Source organism: Chinchilla lanigera, unplaced genomic scaffold, assembly GCF_000276665.1.
Source record: "Chinchilla lanigera isolate Chin_1 unplaced genomic scaffold, ChiLan1.0 scaffold00195, whole genome shotgun sequence".
NCBI lineage: Eukaryota > Metazoa > Chordata > Mammalia > Rodentia > Chinchillidae > Chinchilla > Chinchilla lanigera.
Genome location: NW_004955596.1, coordinates 690,433 through 697,798, shown reverse-complemented (window position 1 = coordinate 697,798; position 7,366 = coordinate 690,433).

The window sequence follows — 7,366 nt, the reverse complement described above, 5'->3', positions numbered from 1 at the left end:
AAGACATAGGGGTAGGCAGAGAGTTCATGAACAAAAACCAAACTGCACGTGAAACACTTGAAAGAATCAACAACTGGGATCTCATCCTACTGAAAAGTTTCTGCACACCTGAAGAAATCACCAGCATAGTAAAACAAAAACCCACGAACACGGAGAAAATTTTAGCTGACTGTCCCTCGGACAAAAGACTTCTATCTAGAGCATATAAAGAATTAAAAAATGTCTGCCTCCCGAAATTAAAAGACCCAATGCAAGAATGGGCAGCTGAGATGAATACACACTTCTCAGGTAAAAAATACAAATGGCGAAGAAATACATAAGAAAATGTTCAACATCATTAGTTATTCAAGAAATGCTAATTAAAACAACATTGAGATTCTATCTCACAGCAGTAAGAGCAACTAGCATTAAGAAATCAACCAATAACAAATGCTGGCCAGGCTGTGGAGAAATAAGAACTCTCTTCCACTGCTGGTGAGAATGCAGACTGGTGAAACCACTGTGGAAATCAGTTTGAGATTCCTCAGCAAATTAGGTCTAGAGGTCCCATTCAACCCAGATATTCCCCTCTGCATATTTTCCCAGAAGATCTAAGAACATCATATCACAGTGGTATATGTGCACCTATGTTCATAGCAACACAATTTGCAATTGCTAAATTGCAGAAGCAGCGCAAAGGTCCATCCACTGAGGACTGGATAAAAAAATTGTGGTACTTTTATATAATGGAATATTACTCAGCTATAAGAAAAGATAAATTTCAGGCTTTTATAGGTAAATGGTCACAACTAGAGACCACTCTCATAAGTGAAATAAATCAGACCCACATTTATGAGCACCACATTGTCTCTCTTGTGTAAAACCTGAAAGAATGAATAAAAGCTAGGAAGTATGATAGACATTGTGAAATGAAAGGAAAATGCTCAAGGATAATGGGCACCTGAGTTGTGGGAAAGACTAGGGAAAGAAGGAGAAATTTTGTATGTATGTACATATAGGGTAGTTAACATAGTTGAAGTACTGTCTTCTATTTCTTTGCTGAAAGAAATTTTTAACGATTCCTTGATTGATCAATATTGTATGTCTCTATTTGTTTTCCTGAGAAATCACTTTGAAGATATCAATATGTAATACAACAGCATTGTTAATTTCCTATCACTTTGTTTGTAACTCTATATTGTTTGTATTGTTCTTTTGTTATTTTCTAAATGGTTGTCTGTTTGTTAATGTTTTCCTTCTTTTACTTTTAAAGTAAAATTTAAAAAAAAACTGATATGTAATGGCTAATCTTTGCCATGTTATTTTCCTGCTGTTGGATCCTCCTTTTTCCCTCTATTTAATTGCTTGCTCTGCTTGGTGGTTCCTTCATGTTGTTGTTCTTGAAGTTTTGGTCTGTTTTATTTCTTTGTAGACTATGTCTTAGCATTCTTTGTAGGAGTGGTGTGGCACTCATGAATTTCTTCAGTTGTTCTTTATCGTGAAAATATTTTATTTCTCCATTAAATTTGAAGATAGTTTTGCAGGGTACATCAATCTGGGTTGGAAGTTGCTTTCTTTCAGTACCTGAAATACTTCACTCCAACCTCTTCTTGACTTCATGGTTTGTGTTGAGAAATCTGCCATCATTCTAAAGGGCTTTCCTTTATAGCTAATCTGTTCCTTTCTCTAACAGCTTTTAATATTCTGATATTTTGTTGAGTTTCTGGAATCTTGGTCACTATATGTCTGGGTGTAGATTTATTTTGGTTCTGATTAACTGGAGTTCTATATGCTTCTCTTAACTGTATGTCTGATTCCTTTTCCATGCCTGGGAAATTTTCTGCTATTATTTCTGCAAATAGTCTTTTTATGTCATTTTTTTTTTTACACCTGCTGTTTCATTGATACCGATTCATCTGACATTGTCTTTCTTTGCTTTGTTTTACAGTTGTTGAATTGTTATTTCCTTGTTCCTTGTTGTTTTTAAGATATCCTACCTTCACGTTCATTAGTGGCAATGCTGTCTTCAAGGTCTGACAGTCTGTTTTCAGCTTTGTTCAGGTGGTTTGGCCAGCTTTTGATGGAATTTTTAATTTCCATGGATACTTGTTTGTATCTGTTTTGTGTATTCTAGTGGTTTTTTATATTGTTCACTCAAGGTTTCCATGAGTTGTCTATGTCTTCTGTTTTCTTATCAATGTCATCCTTGGATATGCTGAACAATTCTTTCATTGTTGTTGTCATTTCTTTTTTTTACCTGAGACATTATTTCTGATCTGATGTCTTCTATGGCCTGATGGAGTTGCTTCTTTACTTCAGTTGCTATCATTTCAGAAATTTCAGTTGTATGACTACCAGGCTCTTCTGAGTTGATGTCTCCTGGACTTGTTCTGGGTGGTGTGGAGGTCTGAGATTGCATTTTGCTCCTTTGTTTTGTCAGTTTTGAAGATCCAGAGTTTTCCTGGAGAGCAGCATCACTCTCCTGATTGTGTGTGAGTGGCAGGGTGAGTGACTGAAAATACCCAGTGGTCAGTGCAGTTCCTGTGCTGTTCATTGGTGGTAAAGTGGGTTCCCAGATGCTCCCAAAACTTTCTTGCATTCAGTTGGTTCCCAAACATTTGGGGGAGGGACAAGGGAGGCTCACTGGAGTTCCTAAAGCTGTCTGGGGTTCATTCTGGCTTCCACAACAGTAAGGGGGATGCAGGTCATGGTTACTGAGGCTTCAGATATTGCCCAGGACCAGGCCTGCTTCCCACATCAGCAGGGGAGGGGTGAGGGTGTAGTCCCCAAGGCCAATGACTCTGTCCAGGTTTCAGATGGGCTCCCGGGGGTGTGGGTTGTTCTGCGAGTGACCACTGAGCCCCAGAAGTTGTCCAGGGTTCCAGGTCCCTCACACACTAGTGGGAAAGACACAGAAGTGGCTCACCGGGTTTCCTAAAGATGTTTGGGGTTCAGCCCAGTGACCACAGACATACTAGGGGTGCAGAGAGTGACCACCAAGGCCTCAGATGGTGCCTGAGGCTCTGCCTGCCTCACATGATGGTCAGGGAATCACAGTAGCAGCTCACTAGGGTTCCTGGAGATATCTGGGATTCAGCCCAGCATCCAAAGACACACTATGGGTCTGGGGAGTAGCCACTGAGGCCCCAGAGGGTGATCAGGGACCTGCCTGCCTTGCACACTGGTCAGGGAGGTGCCTGTTCTTGTTTTTTATATGAACATGAACATGGTTTCTAGTTTTTTGTTGCTATTTTTCTGTTCTTTTTATGTTTTCCTTCTGCTTTTAAATTCTGTCTTCTGTATCAGTTTTGCAAAGTTGACATGATCTTTCTTTATCCTCAAGCCTTGCTTCTAGTCTCTCTTTTTCTTCTATTTCTCTATTTTTCCCCCAGCCCCTTTTAAATTTTGTCCCCTAAGGGTAAAATTGCCATATTGAGAGCTTATTTATGGCATGCAATTTTCTGGTTTGTTTTAGATTTTGTTATACAACCATGGTAGGCAACTTACAAGAATCAACCCAGGAATTAAACTTTAAAAAATCCAAAATGAAAAGACACTTAAGATGCAGTGCCAGATGTTCAGCTCACCAAAGGCAAACCCAGGGAGCAATGAGGTGGAACAATCCAGAAGCTACACACCTGAACTCTGAAATGGTAACAACAAAGCAAATGAACAATGCTCTAGAAAAAATCAAATCAGAAATAATTTTCAGATAACTACAGAAATGGTGACCTTAGCAAAGACACACTTAATGTCTTCAGAGCAGATACAGATTTTAAAAATTGAGGAATTTAGGAAAATAATGGAAACTCTGAATACTATCGTGGTTACTTTTCTCTAATTGCTGAGACAAAATACCTAACACCCAGAATTAAGGAAGGAAAAATTTATTTAGGTCACAGTTTGTGGAGGTTTCAGACCATACTTGGCTGGCTCCAAGGCAAGGTGGCATATGGCAGAGTTCACTGCAGTGGAAGACAACAAGAGCAGCAAGAGAAAAATGTGAGGAAGAGCAAGAGCAAGCCTCTTTCCCTCCCTTATACTGTATGTAAACTGCCCACCCCAGGGCAGATGTAGCTCTCACACCCATAATCCCAGCATAGGGCCATAGATCAATCAAAAGCTCTAGAAGCCTACCCTATGACTACATGAGGCTTTGGGGGGACATCCAAACACAAACCATAACAAAGCCCAACATAGGAAAGAAATGTAATCCATAAAACAGAGTCAAACATATATCCAGAAGATTAAAAATTCTACTGAAAGTATACAGAGCAGAATGAATCAGTGTGAGGACAAAATCTCAGATATAGAAGACAGGATTGTGGTTAGCCATCACAAAAACAAGGATTTCTTAAAAATAGCAAGAGACCATGAGAAATTGTCCAGCAGCTGTTAGATGATGCAAAGAATAGCATGTGATTGATTGGAGTCAATGAAAAAGCAAGAGATAGTGCAAATTGTAAAGGCCTCACAAGGGACATGCATGGCCTCACAAAGAACATGAAAAATTACTGATTACTCCCCCTCTTGTCCTTTCTACCTGCATCATTCTGCATTCTAGCCACTCCCTGAAACTCCCTGAAATGTATCGTTCCTTTCTTGTAAGTTTCCTAAAGTTTCTATAGTGTCTCGGAAGACTGCTTCACAAAGAGTTCGCTTGCCAAGCAGGATGTGGTTTTTTGGTTTAAAAGCTGGTCTCACACCTAGTTTGCTGCTGACCTGATCCTACCCTGTGTGGAGGCTCTCAGTCAGTCGCTGGCCAGCTAATAAAGGCTCATTCTAAAATCTCAATTGGCGATCTGTGTGCTCCAGTGTTTGTCAGTCGGTACCTTGGTTCGGTTCTGAGTCCAGAACACAAATGACATTAAAAAACTGCTTCACAGAATCATGGCACAAAACTTATCTGGCAGGGAAAAAGAATTTGACATACATATAAATGAGGCATATACAACTTCAATTACCCATGATCAAAAAAATCTACAGAAAGGCATGTAATAGTCAAAATCCCATTCAACACAAGAATAAAATATTAAAAGCTATTAAAGAAAAGAAACAAATCACCTATCAAGGAAAGGCCATCAAAATCATGGCAAACTTCTCAACACAAACCCTCAAGTCAAGGAGAGCTTAGAGTGAAGTATTTCAAGTCCTAAAGGAAAACAACCTAAGACACAGATTGATTTTTCCTGCAAAATTATCTTTCAAATTGATGGGGAAATAAAATACTTCAATGACAAAGAACATCTGAGGGAACTCATGAACCCCAAACCAGCATTCCAAAATGTTTTTAAGGACAGTCTAGAAAGAGATAACAATGACTGCAACTCCATGAACCCCAGTAGAAGGAATTCACCAGGCAAGGCCAACAATTAAACAGAAGGGGGGAAAAAGAGGGCAGCCAGCAACAGGAAAATAACTTGTCAAAGATAAGTCAAAATGTATCAGTTATAACCATCTACATTAGTGGTCTCAATTCACCAAGCAAAAGAAAAAGAATGGATTGTCCCAGGGTGGCAAGGTCACTGAGAAGCTTCTGAGTTCACAGTCCTCTCTTACTCCATTGTACCAGGACAGTGCAGCTTGTGAGAGGCATGTGAGTTGGGCTCCTCCCTTCCTCCATGGACCTGGAATGGCCCAGCTACTGAGAGAAGTCTGAGATCCACCCCTCCCTCCCTCCACTAGCAGAACTCAGGGCGTGAGCACAAATGACATAATATGACCCTAGCTAAGGTGTACACAATGGATAGATGGAACTAGAGGATGCAAATAAACCATGCAAAACTTTATTTTATTTTAAAAATAAAGGGAGGAAAACATTAACAGACAGACAACCTTTAACAAAATAGCAAAAGAACAGTACAGACAATACAGAGTTACAAACAAAGTGGTAGGAAATTAACAATGCTGTTGTACTGTGGAAATCAGTTTGGAGATTCTTCAGAAAACTAGGTCTAGAGGTCCCATTCAACCCTGCTATTGCCCTTCTGGGTATTTTCCCAGAAGATCTAAAAACATCATATCGCAGTGATATATGTGCACCTATGTTCATAGCAGCACAATTTGTAATTGCTAAATTGTGGAAGCAACCCAAAAGTCCACACACTGAGGATTGGATAAGAAAATTGTGATACTTTTATATAATGAAATATTACTCAGCTATAAAGAAAGATAAACCCATGCAAAATTAGCAATACTAACCAACAGATGATCTCTAACCTTCCTTTTGTTTTATTCGTCTCATCCCCTTCCTCTATTGTGTCAGCTGTCTCACCTGACTTTATGATACTTTCATGTGAGTAAACATTATCTCTTCTCTTTCTGGTTCACATCAAAACTTCCAGGTCTTCTCTTCCAATCCTTTCCTCCTGTGTCCTAATATTTCCCAAAACCTGGGTGATCATCCTGTGCCCTCCAACATTCCTCCTACTATATTTAACATCATTCATCTCTCCATCCTACCCCCTGTCCTGAACACCCCCTGACAACAGGATAAAACCATTGTACTAAGTATCCTACCCCCTGTCCTGAACACCCCCTGACAACAGGGTAAAACCATTGTACTAAGTATAAAATCATTGCATACAAGTTCCTGGTATAAGTTGGATTATATTATATTTCTGTAGACATCCCTCCTACAGTTACAGATATCAGGCTAATAGTTACTACAGTTTGTCAGTTCCCACGCTATACTTGAGTCTATTGTTATTGCCAGTTGAACTACTTTAACCAGGATGTCATAAATGCTATAAACAGACCCACCTCCCATATGACAACAGTGCAATTGTAAGGGATCATAACCACCACCATAGTCCAGTACCAAAGGAATGGGACTTAAGTCAAATAGATAGCAACTCAGTCTTAATATATTGGGGAATTAGGTTCTTGGGATAAACATAAAAATCAAGAAGCACCTACATATAGAAGACATCCAGAGAACTAGACACCTCCTAAGAGAGCTTCAATGTCAGTGTATAGTCAGTTCCTGTCTGGGGTGACAGGTCCCAAGAATGAGGTGCCATGGATAAAAAGAAAAACAAGACAGGCAAAATTATGGGATCAGGAGGCCTCAGCCTCCAGGGCTGTCATCTTGATTACCATTTTCCATAGCCTTTTATTGGAATATTAACAAAAGCAGCAACAGGGCAAAGGGGAGAAATAATTAACAGGATTAGTGAGGACAATACAACTTAATCGTCATAGGAATGAGACTTGACTTAGTTAGCTATCATGCTATCATTCCTTCAGGCATATCTCAGCAAAGCATCTATTGTTGCCCCAGCGGCTTTCCAAGTGGACTAAGGTCTTGCTATCATTTCCTTTTATATTAATGCTTTTGCTAGACTTCCTCCAGAATCAAACAATCATAAGACTTGGTCAGGCTCAC